The sequence below is a fragment of the Podarcis filfolensis genome (genome assembly GCF_964270895.1).
Source record: "Podarcis filfolensis genome assembly, chromosome: 6".
In the NCBI taxonomy this organism is placed as follows: Eukaryota; Metazoa; Chordata; class Lepidosauria; order Squamata; family Lacertidae; genus Podarcis; species Podarcis filfolensis.
The window spans coordinates 28,067,618-28,085,260 of record NC_139609.1 but is presented as its reverse complement, the minus strand read 5'-3'; the positions used below and the strand labels follow the sequence as shown (position 1 = coordinate 28,085,260).

Sequence of the window (17,643 nt, the reverse complement as noted above, 5' to 3'; positions counted from 1 at the left end):
TTCAGCTTTTATATTTTGGCCTAAGAGTATAAAGCTTTATATTTCATTGCAACTTAAAGCAGTTTGTTATTAACAGTGGGATGTTCCTGGACAATGTATTTAGTACTTTTTATAACAGCCAAAGCTTTTAAAACAATCTTATAAACAAAGCTCTGATGAGCGTGCAGCAAAACCAACATGGCACATGCATGCATTCAAGTCTCTGGCAGAGAACCAAAGTCTCTGCACACAGGAAAAACACTTCCATACACATGAGGCAGCTTGCCTGTTTTCCTGTGATAGAGGCCCCTCACAGGGCCCTCCTTCAGAGGGTCTCAAAAGCTCTTTTCAGGAGGTGCAAGAGGCTACTGTTGAAGGGGGGGCCAATGAGCCCCCAAAGATAAGAGGAGACTGTGAATGGCACTTTTGATCCAAGCCTCTCTCCATGGTTGCCCTGCTTTGATGACATAGATGCTTCCGTTATTCTGGCTGCCACTGCCTTACCACAGCTGTGACAGTCATTTGTCAATGGCGAAAAAGAATTGTCCCCAGGCAATCAACTACTGTGTCCCAATTCTTCCTCTGAACCTTCAAGAGCTCCTTGCTTGCATGCCAGAAGACTACATCCCAGGCTCTCTCCCTTTCTGCGATGGAGAAAAAAAGTCCTGAGCCCTACCTACAAAACACACCCCTTTATTACCGGTGTACAGTGATTCTTTCTTCTTATCAGTCCTAAAACTAGAAGTCTAAGCCTGAAAGTGAAAGGCTAAGAAAGTAAAAGGCTAAGTTTCATACACAGAGGAACTGCTTCAGGTAGAAAAGAAAGTGGCAACACAGAGGCTAGGAGCTGCCTCAGCATGGAGTTTCTGGCTGGCATCTGTTGTCCCCTCCCTCTTCCTGATAAAAACGTATGGAGACAGATGCCCAGCAATTAATTCTACAACCATTTCCACTTCTCTATGCCTTCTTGTCTTAATCTGGAGAGCACGGAGACTGCCAAGAAGGCCACCATTGGTGCTTGGGCGTAGCAGCTGCCCAAGTTCTTCTGCACTGGATCCTCAGCAAATTTCCCCTCTCTACATACAGAAGAAAAGCATAGCTGCAGAGTGCATGGCAAAGGTGTTCAGATGGCTGCTAGCAAGGATGGAACTGGGCCAAGGTGCTACAACACTTAATTGAGTAAGTTCTTGCTACACGCCACATAATTTTGTCCTCTGGTCCCATAATTTGCCCCAACATGGCCAAGGATTAATAGTGAACAAAACTAGTCAGTCAACAGTATGTCCTAAGTATGTGGGATACCAATTTCTAGATATAATTTTAAATGTGAATTATCAGTAACTTCCTAGTTTCCTAGATATGTCAAGCTTGTAAAGTATTGGAGGAATTTCACTAAGCAAGACTTAAGTCCACCAGCGCAATACAAAGTTGTCCGAAAGTATATGCCATGTCTTAATATTTTTTTTCAGGTCCTTCACTGAAATAAAAGAATCAGCGTTATATTTGTCATTTGAAGTAATTAATACTTTAGCTTGTAAGTAAGCACCTATCAGCACTAAAGTCACAAAGAGTGTTTATTTTTATCTTAGAAATGCTAATTGACTTTTTTAAAAAGCCATGCAAATTTGAAAACATGATCTTCTGATGCCCCTCTTTTTTTAAAGAAAAATCACATGACTTTAACCAAATCCTGACTTAACGATATGGAAAAATTGGTTCACAGTCCCATAAATGTAATGAATGTTCCAATGCTTCTGAACACTAGGGATAAATAATAATTTATGAGGAAACAAGGATTATAACAAACACTAACAAAAACAATGACTCCTAAACTGCTTTTTTAGTTTACCTTCTAGAGGCAATATCAATACTGTTAGTACTAAGCCTATCTGGCGACTGCGCTCACTAGTTCTGTGGTTTGGTTTTTGCTAATCCCAACACATGCTAAAGTTATTGGCCCCGTTCACATTTAACACTAAGCAAAATCATGGTATAGCGAGAACAAGCAAATGTGGGTTCCCACTCCTCCCTCACTGATGTGAGCCAAGTCATGGATTAGCTCAGCATTACATCCAAATTCAGGCCTATGGCTTATCTCACTCAAGACAAACCATGAAGTTTGTTTTGTGTGTATCATTTGTGGTTTTTCTGAAGGAGCAAAACTACAAGCCCAGATGCAGACACAACACTAAGGCAAATCATGACTTTGCCGCAGATAGCAAGGTGGCAGCAAACCTCGCCAGTGATGACTTTTCCTGGAATAGCAGGTTTCAAATATTTTTGTCACTTTCGTGGAATATTCAGGACAGATAAAAGAAAGTACTTCTCCATGCAGTGCATAGTGAAACTATGCCTCGGGAGGCAGTAATAGCCACCAACTTGGATGGCTTTAAGATAGAATTAAATTCATGGAGGAGAGGGCTATCAATGGCTGCTAGTTATGATAGCTATGCTCTACCTACACTGTTGGAGAAAGCAATGTCAGTTGGTGGAAATGGGAAGGTAAAGTTCTTGTGTGCTCATGTTGCACTTATAAGCTTCCCACAGGCATCCGGCCTGGACTAGATGATGCTGGACTAGATGAGCCACACACTGGCCTGATCCAGCAGGCTGTTCTTACATTCGTATGTTCTTAAGAGCAAAGCAGGCTCTGTTCACATTCAAAATGAATAATGAATCAGTAAGTAAAAGTGTAATTGAGATGTATGTTTTCCCAATCACATCTCTATGTACCTAAGTGGGAACTCAAATCCAGACCTACCTAGTCTATCTACCCTACTTCTGGACAACTCTTCTTACTTTTAATACAGCCTTTCTGACACATTAATGCTGCACAATGCTATCTCTTTTACCTGCCCAGACCAATTAAAAAATAAAAGCATCATCAAGTATGGAAAAGTAGTTTTCCTTGCAGCACCAGTATTTTGAAATATACTCATATGTCAAGAGTATTGGTACATCCAGGGTCTTAAGAACTTCAATATCTTGGGGACAATTTGATGTGATAAACTACACTCAAGCACACGCTTTAGCAGCCATCTTAAGGGAACCATGACAATATTCCCAAGTCATTGGTTTAAGGTGTGCTACTTACACATTAATCTGAAACTGTGTCCTGTATTTCTGAATAAGGTTCCACAAATGGGCCCAATATCACATCACTTTTGAGCCTTAATTTTGCATACTGCTTTTAAATAGTATTACCTTATTTGCAGTCATTATTAAATTAATCCCCAAAATGTAAATAAGAGAAAGATTCACCACTACTCTCATTTTACAAATAAATGAAAAGCTACATATTAAGACTGTTTTTCATTTCTTGAATTAACTTTTGAAAGACTGGCAAATTTCATGTGTCACTCCTGATAATATGGATGTGATACAGGTTCATGTTTTCAGCCCCTTTTTTAACTTTTCCACTTCTTATCTCACACCTTATATTACTTAGGGTAAAGTAACATGCAAAGAAAACAGTAACTTGCCCAATAGTGTGTCCAAGCCCACGAAGTGACCTGAATATGAACCAGATCTCCTATGTTAAAAACTCTACTGATCTACTAGTACCATCTCTACTGTTGCAAAAGGATTGTCATATTGACCTTTTCTTTGTACTCTGCATTGTTTTGGTGAATTGACAGCTTTTTTAATTTACATTTTAGCTTATTTTGTTTTGTCAAGTGTTTTCAAGTCCTCCTTGCCTTACGACTTTCACACCAGGAAATACATAGAATCAGTGATCAAAAGTCCCATTGTTCTGGGCACATTTTGCGACAGAGAATTTCTTTAGTGCAAGCAGCTTCTGAGCTCCTGAAGCAGTACTGCACCTAAGATTTCCGATTAAAGCTGCAGTGTGGAAGGAAAGGAGGACCTTTTTCTGCCTCCTAACTACCAGCTACTCTCCAAAGACTGGAGAAGAGACCCTCTTAAGAATATTAGGGGGGTGGGCAGGGAAAGGACTAGACCATGTGAAAAATGAACGTAAGATTTTAGCCGCCGTTCATTCATTTTCAGCTTTGTATTATAAAAAAAGTGAGCCCAGACATTCTGTTGCTGCTCCTGCAACCTTGGTTCAAGGCGCCCTTTAGCTCCTGGCTTTCATATATCCATTTCTAATTCTGCGTAGAATCGTAGTCTCCTGAAGCCTTACCTACGCTAAAGCAGCAAAATTCTTCCGCCCAAGTTCTTTCACATCTTGAAATTCATCAACCTGGAGACAAGGAATTCCCAACATTAGTTCTCCCATCAAAACACAACACAGGTGATTTACACCCTCACACATTCTGGTAGCCTAACAGTTACATCGCAAGTGCCTGGTTAAGATTTGCCGGTGGAGGCATTTTCTCGCCCTGCAATGTGAGCGCCAGACCAAACGAAGAGCAACAAGTGTGTGTACAAGAGCTTGGAAACATTTCGGGAGACCATCCATCCCTAGGCAACTGGATAGTGCAGGGAGTCCGCTGCCGATTAGTACCAACGGTTACTATTGTCCCTGGTGCGTTTTCACACGTTCCAGTTCCAGAACTTCCCTGGCACGTTGATAGAAGTTGCCGAGCTCGCGGGACGAGGCGAGCCTTACCGACCCAGCGAGCTGAAAGGGGAGCTTCAGGGGAGAGAAAGCACTCCGCTTCCACCGGCGAGAAGCCGCGGAACCCGGTCGGATCGCGAAACTCAAGGGCGCAGCGGGGCTAGAGCCTCGGCGGCCTTGTGCTGGAGCCGTTTGCAAGGGGGACCAAGCTGGGGGGGGGGGCTGGAAAAAGTGGCACCCGAGAGGCCCAGGTACTTTCACCTGGCCTGGGAGCGGGGAAACAAAAGTAGCCAAGGCGCCCCATGGACGAGAAGGAGCCCCTGGTTTCACCTGGCCGTTTCCCCCACCCCCACCCGCTGCCAGGGTGACCTCGCTATTTCCACGGCCTTCCTGAGCTGGGGGGTCGCGCCGGCTTTCTCTCCCCACGCCCGCGGCCTCCTCCGAGCGAAAACCCTCCTCAGAGGAGGCCCCGGCGCTCCGCTGTCCGGCCCAGTCGGAGCCGCGGGAGGAGGAGGAGGAGGCCGGAGGAGGAGGAGGCCGGCGGCGGCAGCGGCAGCGGCGGCTTACCCCGCCCCCTCCCCCCCCCGTCCGAGGCTTCGCTCTGAGGGGAGAAGAACGAGCCCATCTTCCCGCCTGCGAGGCCGCCTCTCCCCCGGCCACTCACCCCGGCCTGGCCGCAGTCCCTTTGCCGCACCGGAGGCAGCCGCCATGTTCCCTGATGCGACAGGAGGGAGACGAGACCCCTCCCCCTCCCCTCCGGCCCCCCTCCCTCCTTCCCGCGCACGCCCTCCCCGCCCGTTCCCAGACCGCCCCCCCTCCCCTCTTCCCTCCCACCCCTCCCGTAATGAATAATAATCATAACGGAAAACTCACGGGCTCGCCAGGGCGTGCGTCACGCCGAGGGAGGGAGCGGGGGGAGGTGGGGGCTCTTGCGTGCGGCGTCGTGACGGCATCACGCCGACCCACCTAACGGCGCATGTGCGGAGGCTGCTGCTGCTTCTTCCCGCCCCTCGCCCGCTTTTGCCCTCCTTTCCCGAACTTGCTTCCTCTGGGCTGCCGGGTTCGGGCCTGGCTAGGGCTGCCACCCGTCCGGGTTTGGCCGGACGCCGCTGGGATTCCGGATCGACGTCGGGGAGAGGACTGTCACCAGCTGATATCCTGGGTCTCAGTTGATGCAAACGGAAAGAGCTGAAGGAAGGAATCTGGCCCGTCGCTTTCTTCTGACACTATGCCATCATCTAGTTTTCGCCATACAATGGGGGCTGCCATGCTTCCGGATGTTCCCGGACACCGCATTTCAAAGGTGGGATTGACGTTCAGGGGAAATTGCCCTGAATTTTAGGCGAGTCCATCAAGGGTTATTTGGTGTGTTTGGTGTTTTTGTAAAAAAAAAATAAAAAATGGTGGTTTCCTTAAAAAAGGCTTAAAGACAACTTTCAGGGCTTTCTGGTTTTCACTTTTCAAAGTATGGCAACCCATCAAGCGGATGTCAGGCAGGCCCCACGCCATAACTTCTCAAGGATCAATTGCCTGGTTTGGTGCTCAGGACCGAATTCCCCTGAAGTTCAATCTCAGCTGGATATCATGGTCCGAAAGGAGCCGGAAGCAATTTTCTGGGCTGCAATGTGAGCATGCCTATGAAGCACACAGAGGCAGGGAGTTCCACAGATCTCGCTGTTGTCGCAGCGCCTCCCAGCTGAATAGTAAAAACACGATAAAACATCAGATGATTAAAAAATTCCCGATACAGGGCTGCCATCAGATAGTTGTTTATCTCCTTGACATCTGAAGGGAGGGCGCCACTACGGAGAAGACCTTCTGCCTGGTTCCCTGTAACTTCACATCTCTTTTTTTTTAATATAAATTTTTTATTGGTTTTTCAACACATATTAAAAGACAATACAACACAATACATAAACAAACAAACATATAAACACGTATAATTTCTTGAACTTTCTTTCCTAAAACCTTCTTTCAACGACTTCCCCATACCTCCCCTTTCTACATCCCTGTTTTAAATCATTCCAGCAACCCCTAATTTCAATTTCTTATAGCACTTTCTTTAAATCTTTTTTCTCATGTCCAATTGTTTGTCACTGCAATTCTATTTTGCATTACCCAAGACATTTTGTAACTTCGCATCTCACAATGAGGAAACCAGAAGAAGACCTTTGGAAGTGGACCTCAGTGTCCGGGCTGAGCGATGGGGGTGAAGATGCTCCTTCAGGTATACTAGGACAAAGCCATTTAGGGCTTTAAAGGTCAGCACCAACACTTTGAAGGGAAGGGCAGGAGGGGTCCAATGGCACTGGAGAAGCAGGGACAGCGGCAGCTTCTGGATTCCAGTGATATCTTGTGATCCTCTGGCAAGATCTCGGTGCTGCCAGGGCTTCTCCTCACATCTCCAGTAGCAGGGGCGATGGGGTCAAGAGGCACCTGGGGTGTCGCCAGAAAACGTTGCCGGCGCAACAGCGGATGAAAACTCTTCACCACCTAACAAGGCAATAAAATAATTAAAATAGTTTACATTAAAAAAAAAAAGCAGCAGATGAAGCTTCACACCACTTATGGGAATGTAAGAACACCACAAAAAACCGAAGCAGTTCCAAAGGCTGGGTACCTGCTGAGAAAAATGGCTTTTCGAGAGAGTAGAAACCATCAGGAAGGAAGCCAACTGGGCCTACCTAGGAAGGGTATTCCATAATCTCTAGAGCAGGTGTTGGCAAACTTTTTCAGCAAGGGGCTGGTCCACTGTCACTCAGACCTTGTGGGGGGCCAGACTATATTTTTTTGGGGGGGATGAACGAATTCCTATGCCCCACAAATAACCCAGAGGTGCATTTTAAATACAGTGGTACCTCGGGTTACAGATGCTTCAGGTTACAGACTCCGCTAACCCAGAAATAGTACCTCGGGTTAAGAACTTTACTTCAGGATGAGAACAAAAATCGTGCCGCCACGGCATGGCAGCAGCGGGAGGCCCCTTAGCTAAAGTGGTACCTCAGGTTAAGAACAAACCTCTGGAACGAATTAAGTTCTTAACCCGAGGTACCACTGTAAAAGCACACATTCTACTCATGTAAAAACACCAGGCAGACCCCACAAATAACCCAGAGATGCATTTTAAATAAAAGGACACATTCTACTCATGTAAAAACATGCTGATTCCCGGACCATCCGCAGGCCGGATTTAGAAGGCGATTGGGCCAGATCCGGCCCCTGGGCCTTAGTTTGCCTACCCATGAGTTTCTCCCATCAACTACCGTATTTTTCGCTCGATAACACGCACCTGACCATAACACGCACATAGTTTTTAGAGGAGGAAAACAAGAAAAAAAAATTCTGAATGAAACAGTGGATGTATCATTTTTGTGCTTCATGCTGCGGCCACAGACATGTGATTTGACGGTGAGTTTGGGGTAGCCCAATGCAAAGATCCTGAGGATCCATGTGGATCCATGCTTTGTAACCACGTTTTTGCACCATTGCAGCCCCAGGCAACAGTGGGTGCGTGATTTTTTTGGTGCAGGCTGTAGCCATGGACATGCTATGTGATCTGAGGGTGAATTTGGGGTGACCCAATGCAAAGATCCTGAGGATCCATCTGGATCCATGCTTTGTAACCACGTTTTTGCACCATTGCAGCCCCAGGCAACAGTGGGTGCGTGATTTTTTTGGTGCAGGCTGTAGCCATGGACATGCTATGTGATCTGATGGTGAATTTGGGGTGACCCAATGCAAAGATCCTGAGGATCCATGTGGATCCGTGCTTTGTAACCATGTTTTTGCAGCATTGCAGCCCTGTTTTTGCATCAGATCATTGCTATGTGATCTGATGGTGAATTTGGGGTGACTCAATGCAAAGATCCTGAGGATCCATGTGGATCCGTGATTGGAACCACGTTTTAAGTAGGGAGGGAAGGAAAAACATAGAAGCGACAAGGAGAGGGGTGTGCAGAGAAGCAGCTGGCTAAGAATGCAGGAGAGGGGTTTTACCGGAGGGAGGAAAGGAAGGCAAAAGTCCCCCCCCCCACAAGCCAACCAGCTCTCTCTCTCCCCCCCCCCAACCTGCATGTTGCCTTCGAGTCCCAGACGCACGGAGAGGAATCTGTTTTCCACTCTGCTTGCCTGGAGGGGAGGGGTTTTCTCTGCTCTTTGTTCCGTCTGAGCAAACACAGTAAGGAAACAGAAGCGGGTGGGCAGTAAGACCCTGAGGCAGAATGCAGGAAAGCCGCAGCTTCCTCTTTCCTCCCTTCTCCGGACGATTTGATATTTGCCTGATTTTTGCCTTCACTCACGCTTCTCAGCTCCAGGGACCACACATTCGCTCTATAACACGCACAGACATTTCCCCTTACTTTTTAGGAGAAAAAATCTGCGTGTAATAGAGGGAAAAATACGGTACTCTCTGTTGTTAAGACACAAGGCAAGGCATCCCCAGAGCAGATCATAATACAGTTCATACGGAAGGAGGGAGACTTCTAGGTAACCTCATCTAAGACATTCAGGGATTTAAAGGTAATATTAACCAGCTCGTTGAATTGGGCCCATATATAAATCTTTCGACCATTCACACTGGCTGTCATATGATCAGTGAAGATGTTCTGTCTCCAGTATGTCTGGAAATATTTCCTGGCAGTGAAATGCCAAACCATTCCAGAAAGAAAACTTCATTGCGTACACGCTTATTCTGGGTTCTCGGGGAATGTCACCACATGTCCTTGAACTTCAGTGCAGTGTACAACACATATGGGCAAATCTATATAGCCCAGCACATATTGAAATGACTGGGCATTGTAAAAGTTCTCCACACCTCATAGTTCTGGCATCAATGGCGCTGTATTACACAATGTGTACAAATCACTACTTGCCTTACTCGAGTTATTCCGCTAACCTGAGCAAATCGCAGATAACGCACTTATAATCCATTATACATATGAACATTCTCATTGCCTCTTCCGCCATACAATTATATGGTAAAGGAGTTCAGATGGCAAATGATCAGCCTTTCACACATCAATATTAGCGTTATACAGCATTTTCACTTGGCACACCTAGCACTGTTACAAGTACCACATCATTTGTAAGGAATCAGTCTTTCAGTGGAACAGCACCCATACTTCTTCACTGTGCTACAGTGGTGCCTCGCAAGAAGAAATTAATTCGTTCCGCGAATTTTTTCGTCTAGCGAATTTTTCGTCTTGCGAAGCACAAAATCCCATAGGAATGCATTGAAAATCAATTAATGCGTTCCTATGGTCAAAAAAAGTCCAAACAAAGCCAAATTTGGTACAACAAGAGTTTATTAAGTGCTCTTTAAAGTCACACATACTGTAAAGAGCATTTCAAAATTCAAACCCAGAATTTTTTTTAAAAAACAGCAGAGTGGCCCAATGGTCACAGAAAATCATAAAAATGCAGGGGAAAAAACAAGCTACCAGATTCTTGCAAACCCCTCCCCAACTGTTCCCCCAGCCACCCAGCACACAGAAATTCAAATCCAGAATTTTTTTAAAAAAACAGCAGAGTGCCCCAATGGTCACAAAAAATCTTAAAAATGCAGAAAAAAACCACACAAGCTTCCAGATTCTTGCAAATCCCTCCCCAACACCAAGTCCTTGAATTCCAAACACCCCAACCCAAAATCCAAAACCCCCCAAAAAAGTTTTAAAGGCTTAACTTACCAAATGGCTGCAAAAGAAGTTTTGGAAAAGCTTCAAAAATCACCAAAGTCTTTAAAAACCTCAAAAGACGCTACTATGTACACTGCGTTCTATGAGTTGCTCCTCGAAGTCAAGTTGCAACTGTATTAACGGTGTTAAGAAAAAGGAAACAAACTTGCAAGACGTTTTCGTCTTGCGAAGCAAGCCCATAGAGAAATTCGTCTTGCGAAGCAGCTCAAAAAACGGAAAACCCTTTCGTCTAGCGAGTTTTCCGTCTTGCGAGGCATTCGTCTTGCGGGGCACCACTGTATTTTCTGAGCCTGCTAAAAACATTTTTGTTTAGACAAACCTACCTTTATATGTGGAATGCCTGCATGTGTTTTCATCTTTGTTCAGCTTATTACAGATTTTAATTATTATTTGCAGTGCTTTTTTTCTTTAAAAAATGTTTAGGGGTACTCTCCTTTTCCTACTCATTTTGAAATACTGCCCCTCAATGAGGCCAAACTTAGATTCATAAAATGTTCAGGGGTATGCATACCCCTGCGTCTCCCCCCCCCCCCAGAAAAAAAGAACTGGTTATTAGAATGTTTTAAACAGAAGTTTTGAGTTTTGAGCTGTTTCTACTGATGATTTTATTGTTCTCCTTTTCTTGTAAACTGCTTTGAGTTTTTTGTTTTCGTTTTACAATCAAGCAGTATATAAATGTTAAGACATAAATAAATAAAATAATTTGGGGCATGTTGGTGACCAGGCAGTAGTTGTCAAATACCGCAGAGTCCAGCAAGAAGAAGGAGAGGAGTTTGGATTTGATATCCCGCTTTATCACTACCCGAAGGAGTCTCAAAGTGGCTAACATTCTCCTTTCCCTTCCTCCCCCACAACAAACACTCTGTGAGGTGAGTGGGGCTGAGAGACTTCAGAGAAGTGTGACTGGTCCAAGGTCACCCAGCAGCTGCATGTGGAGGAGCGAACCCGGTTCACCAGATTACGAGTCCACCGCTCTTAACCACTACACCACACTGGCAAAGACTTTTCCAGGAGTGGACATACTGCCACCTCTTTCAGAAGGGAAAGGATGGCTCCTTCCTGCACGGATGCGTTAACCACCACTCGATGCACACACCTCCCCACAACCTGTACAAACAAGCCAGGATGGGGGTACAACTATCACAACCAAAGGCCTCACACTGGGTCTCGTGCTGCTTTCGCGCCAACTTTAATTTGACCATTAATCTGTGCCATTGAGGGTTGCAATAACCTTGTGATTTGAAAGAACGGAAGCCCCTAGCGAAAGCAGCAGACTACATTCTGAACCTCCACTTCTTGAGAGTGTAGTAGCAGAAACCCAAGTAAGCGCTAGGGATCCATAATCAGCTTAGCTTAGCAAACAGTACTGAAAGTAGCTTTGAAATTCACTAAATTTCAAAGATGATCTGGTTATATAATATAATCAGAGTGTACTCTCATCCCTAATACACCGGACACAGCATGGGTTTCTCTCCAGACTCTCCTGCTGCATCTTAATATGCCCAGGCGCCGCAGCTCTTTCTGATAGTGCGATAGTACCACTGTCAGTCTATCAGACAGTACTCTCGCTGTCAAAGGACAAAGATATCAAAAGGAGCAGATTCTTTTTTATGTCTTTGTTTAAAAATCTTTGCAATTGTAGTAAAACTACCGGGAAGAAATAACGTCCCTGTTCCAAGATGTACCTTGGGAAACCGACAATACAATATACGTGTGTTTATTGTAAATAGGAATGTTAAAATGCTTTCTATGTATATCTTAGAACTGTAGAGCTGGAAGGGACCCTGAGGATGATCTAGTCCAGGCATCCCCTAACTTGACCCTCCAGATTGTTTTGGGACTACAACTCCCATCATCCCTGACCATTGGTCCTGCTAGCTAGGGATGATGGGAGTTGCAGTCCGAAAACATCTGGAGGGCTGAGTTTGGGGGTGCCTGATCTAGTCCAACCCCATGCAATGTAGGAATATGCAGCTGGATCAAACCTGTGACCTTGGTGTTTTCAGCACCAGTCTCCAACCAACTGAACTATCAAATGTAAAAGAAATAAACAGCTTTCTTACTTTTAGAAGACATCTGAAGGCAGCCCTGTTTAGGGAAGTCTTTAATGTCTGATGTTTCATTGTATTTTTAATATTTTGTTGGAGGCAGCCCAGAGTGGCTAGGGAAACCAAGCCGGATGGGCGGGGTATAAATAAATTATTATTATTATTATTATTATTATTATTATTATTATTATTATTATTATTACCTGTCCTCTCCTTTAAGCACAAGCCAGGTGTCAACAATTTTGGAATATAATGATGACCAACCAAACACGCAGCTGAAATAAACTCGCTTTCACACCTATAACTTTTCAGAGTGACGTTTCTTCAATTGTGACTTTTCCCAGCCTGCACTGAATGCCGAAGTGGTTAGCTAAACACTCCGGAACGGAGACCAAACTCCAGTTTTGTGCATCCAACTTCTTAAAAAGTTTAACCGCTTTACCACTTCCACATTTGCTCTGGGCTGACCTTTTATTTAAAAAATCTGTGTGAGCCAACCAGCATAACGCTGTCCAAACCAAGTTCCTACCTTATTTATTTTTCAAAGATGCATATAGACTCCAAATTTTAAAATGTTTTCTTGAAACAATTTCTTCCTAGGGATGATTTTCAGGTGAGTTTGCATAGGACTGAGCAAGACTATCATCTTGTCTCTCACCACCCAACATTCCTCGCTGCCCGGTACATAAATTTTATTTTTTATTTTTTGCTGAGCTCTAAACTGATCACAAGGGACACGGGTGGTGCTGTGGGTTAAACCACAGAGCCTAGGACTTGCCGATCAGAAGGTCGGAGGTTCGAATCCCCGCGACGGGGTGAGCTCCCGTTGCTTGGCCCTGCTCCTGCCAACCTAGCAGTTCGAAAGCACGTCAAAGTGCAAGTAGATAAATAGGTACCGCTCCAGCGGGAAGGTAAACGGCGTTTCCATGCACTGCTCTGGTTCGCCAGAAGCGGCTTAGTCATGCCGGCTCCCTCGGCCAATAAAGCGAGATGAGCGCCGCAACCCCAGAGTCGGCCACGACTGGACCTAACGGTCAGGGGTCCCTTTATCTTTTTAAACTGATCACAGGCAGGTTCCTTCTCCCCCTGGCCCCACCACCTCCTTCAATTTCTCCATCCATTTTGGCTCTCCCCTCCTCCCATTCTCCTCCTCCCCTCCCCTTCTCTACCTTCAGATTCTCCTCATTAACATGAAATTAAGCCAATGGCCACAAGTGGCTCTGGAGCCAAACGTTGCCCATCCCCGTTTTATAACAATACCCACACAGAGCCAGAGATTAATCATCCTATCTGCTCTGGAAAATGGCACCCAGAATAGACCTTTTTAAAAAAAGCATATAGACAAAGAAGTGGAAAGCGTCCATCACAATTGATAGTGAAGAATGTTACTACAGTGGTCCCTTGGTTCTCAAACGCCTTTGTACTCAAACAACTTGGAACCCAAACACTGCAAACCAGGAAGTAAGTGTTCCGGTTTGCGAACATTTTTCGGAAGCCAAACATGCTCCATTTTGAGTGTTACACTTCTGTTTTGATTGTTACACTGAGGGCTGTCTTTGCTATTTATTTTGCATTTTTGTTTTTGTGGCTCTTTTTTCGTTTTTGTGACTGTGTGGAACCCAGTTCAGCTACTGATTGATTGTGTAACTGAAGTACCTTGTTTATTGCTTTCATTTTATAGAGCAATGGTCTCATTAGATAGTAAAATTCATGTTAAATTGCTGTTTTAGGAGTTGTTTTTAAAAGTCTGGAACGGGTTAATTCATTTTCCATTACTTTCTATGGGAAAGTGCACCTTGGTTTTGGAACGGACTTCTGGAACGAATTAAATTTGAGAAGCAAGGTACCACTGTAGTGAATTGCTAGTGAAGAATTACTAGTGAAGTCACCAGGAGGAGTGAAGACAACACTTATTTGGGTCACTTAGAATGTTGCATTCTTTTATCATAAATCATTCATTTCACCATTAAGGCACTCACTTGCCAAGCCCTTTTAAATCCATTTACAAGCCTGCTCAGGTTAATGTCATACCCTCCGACATTTCTCCGAATAAAATAGGGGCGGTCCCATGCCATAAGGATAATTTTACTATTTATACCCCACACATCTGACTGGGTTGCCCCAGCCACTATGGGCAGCTTCCAACATATATTAAAAGCATTTAAAAAAATTTAAACTTCTCTATACAGGGTTGCCTTCAGACAGCTGGGGAGGTCGGATAATTCCATACCCTCCAACATTTCTCCAATGAAAATAGGGACATCCTAAGGAAAAGTGGGACATTCAAATAAAATAAAATTAAAATCAATTTAAAAAACGGGGATGGCTTCTCAAAATCAGGGATGTCCCTGGAAAACAGGGACACTTGGAGGGTCTGTGATGTGGTTTATACACTTTTATTCCTGTTTTTTTCTTTTTAAAGCCACTCAGAGTTAAAAGCACAAAAGTATAGTGTCAATGGGTAATCAAAAATTTAAAAAATGTAAGCCCACCTATAGAAATGAGCTTTCAGAATAGATGGACATACAAATCAGAGGACACAGATACACACATACATGAAGTTACTGGTAACATGTACTAATTGTTTGTTTTTCAGCTCCTGTATCAAACCTACCTTTCCTGTTAGAATATAATAATTTACATTTCCCAGAAGGTTTATTCCTTCCTCCCATAGATGGAGAGAAAGAGCTATGTTATAGTTTGACTGAATGAAATGTAGTTGTATATTTGTGTTAAAGGACATAGCTTTGTAAGAAAAAGAAGATTCCCTGAGCAGATTTACTAAGGGTCTTCTATTTATAGCTGGTGGCTATCATCAGAGAAAACCCTCCTATATAATCTTTATAATCTCAACAATAACCCTTCCTTCTTTTTGATGAAGTGTTTAATTTTCTTGAAAGATTTTCTCTGCCTTTAGTTACTACTGGAGAGGATTTTAATTTTACCCCAACACTTTAATGGCTAAATCTTGCATATCCACTATTTCAGAAAGGGATATATCCATTCATCTAAGTAAATAGTTTGAGGATTTCATCTTGCTAGGTGACTAGAAAATTTCAAATCAGAACAGTCAAAACTGGAGGCTTTCTTTGCTGTTTCAGAGGTGCATTTTGAGTTTCTCAAAGCAACCTGTGACTGCATCAGGATAAGAAATTAATATCTTATTTGAATGTCTTTATAATTTTATCAATCCAAATGACAAGGCTCTGTGCCACATTATTTAGATAGCTATTTTATCTACAACTGATCAAAGATAAAAACATATATAGAAGAAAAAACAAAGGGATTTTAAAATAATCGCTTCTGTCTTATTGTTTTATTAGTCTGGGATGAAAAGTATATATTGCACGTAAATTCTCTTTAATTGGCATGGTAGAATTTGAAACAGTAAATCAAATATAAAAAGTTGGAAGTGTGTGTGTGGCGTTTAAGGGTGGTTTGAACAAACGGTAATAGGAATATATCAAGTGCATTAGCTTAACGTTCAATGCAGATCAGAGAGTGTGAAAGTCTGGATTAGGAATTGCAAGTAGGGTGGGAATTTGTTAATTTAATGAACCAGGGGAATTAATTTAAACACCGTAGCAATAACATCAATTAATATAATCAATTGATAACAATTAATTATGTGATACATTAAAAAAAAAAAGAGTCCCCTGCACTAAGACAAAGAATTTGCCTCTGTGAACAAATGCTCTGAATTCTGTAAATTCAGGCATCCTTTAACACACAGCATGCTGGAGACACTTGGACTCGTCTCCCCTTATTCCCAGCATTTCCTTAATGCATATATAATCTGGGGCTAGATCTACAGTTATAAAAAATGCTCTGAAAAACTCTGAGGAAAAAATAAACCCCTTTTAAAGCTCACAGTGGAAAATAGAATTGAGTTGTGATTTCAGCTCTACAGCACCATCTGGTGTCACCGTGTTATAACACATTTATAACGTTGTCATTTGACTATTGTAGCCGAGTCCTGAGTGGCTTAGATTACACCATATAGGTCACGAGGCATCCTGGAGGGGCCACCTTCGGCGGAAGATTGGGAGGGCAGTGGCGCGTCACACATCCAATGTACATCTGTGATGTCACACTTGTGACAGGCGTGCATTGTCCAGAGGAGGCATGTTGTTATTGGTTATGTATTGGGTTTAACACTTTTTATGTTACAAGGCACGTTCTAACCAATTGTATAAGCATTGGTAGATGAACGTTCTAATTGCAAGTAAGCGCATGGACTTTCAACTATCCACTGTCAACGGCCAGTTCATGCTGCAGTTTTTCATTGTGTAGTCCTGTGAGTTCGGTTCTTGTTTTCATATCAGTGAGCTGTTGTCACTGACAAATGTTGAATAAACGAAGTTGAGGAACTTATACTGCCTTGGGCTTCTGACTTTTTCCAAACATTTAACACACATCATTGGGAGGAGACTACTAAGGAATATGGAAGGGGGCTGACAAACACCTCCACCCCCCTAGAGTTGGCGCATCTGAGGCATACCTAGATACCTTGCTGAAGCTAAGTGGGTCTGAGCATGGTCAATGTCTGCACTGATTTCCTTCAAAGAAAGATGGGGTGTAAATATAAATATAACTAATTCGCACACGTTAGGTTCTGCCCAATTTGGGGGGGAGCAGCATGCGTCTTGACATCACACTGTGGGCAGAGAACTGATGGGGCCAGCTGCGGGTAGGCCCCGCAAGGCTTATCATGACTGCAGGTAAACCTGACGGGGCCAGTGTTTGAAACTCCCATTGTTCTAGGCGCATTTTGCAACAAGGAATTTAATTAGCACGAGCCGTACTGCGCCTAAGATTTCAGATTAAAACTGCAGAGTGGAAGGAAAGGAGGAGCTTTTTCTGCCTCCCCACTTCCGGCCACTCTCCAAAGACTGGAGAAGAGACCCTCTTAAGAATATTAGGGGGGTGGGCAGGGGAAGGACTAGAACATGTGAAAAACGAACATGATATTTTAGCTGCAGTTCATTCATTTTCAGCTTTGTATTCTTGTTATAGAAAAGTGTGACTAGACGTTCCGTTGTGCCCATAACCACAGTTTGAGGTGCCATTTAGCTCCTAGCTTTCATATCTCAGTTTCTAACACTGGGTGGGGCCCATCACAGCCATAGGGTGGCCCTGACGGGTCACAGAATGATGAGGGGACCTGGCCCCCTGCCTGAAAATTTGAGGGGACTTGCCCCCCCCACATGGCACCCCTGTTCACATATATCAGGGGTTCGGCAACCTGTTGCCCTCCAGATGTTGTTGGACTCCAACTTCCATCAGCCTCAGCCAGCATGGCCAATGGTCAGGGATTATGAGAGCTGAGGACCCTCCAAGTGTCCCTATTTTCCAGGGATGTCCCTGATTTAGAGAAGCCATCATGGTTTCCAATTTG

General features: G+C 44.0%; 1 protein-coding gene and 1 long non-coding RNA gene across 10 annotated transcripts in view; one reads left to right on the top strand and one right to left on the bottom strand.

Annotated features, from left to right (window-relative positions):
* The window catches only part of ZNF644 (zinc finger protein 644), a 63,413-nt gene extending 56,414 nt beyond the window's left edge, over positions 1 to 6,999 (bottom strand). For 6 of the 9 annotated variants that reach the window (XR_014549632.1, XR_014549633.1, XM_083620567.1 and 3 more), the window contains exons 1-2: positions 5,169 to 5,286; positions 4,127 to 4,186 (exon numbers count right to left, since the gene is read on the bottom strand). The gene's annotated coding sequence lies outside the window, so the exon portion shown is untranslated. Of the gene's footprint in view, positions 1 to 4,126; positions 4,187 to 5,168; positions 5,287 to 5,377; positions 6,341 to 6,639 lie in introns of those variants that run through there. The other 3 variants (XR_014549631.1, XM_083620569.1, XR_014549630.1) reach the window with 2 other exon arrangements.
* The window catches only part of LOC310765615, a 501,503-nt gene that overhangs the window by 396,839 nt on the left and 87,021 nt on the right, over positions 1 to 17,643 (top strand). The gene's annotated exons all lie outside the window — the stretch shown is intronic.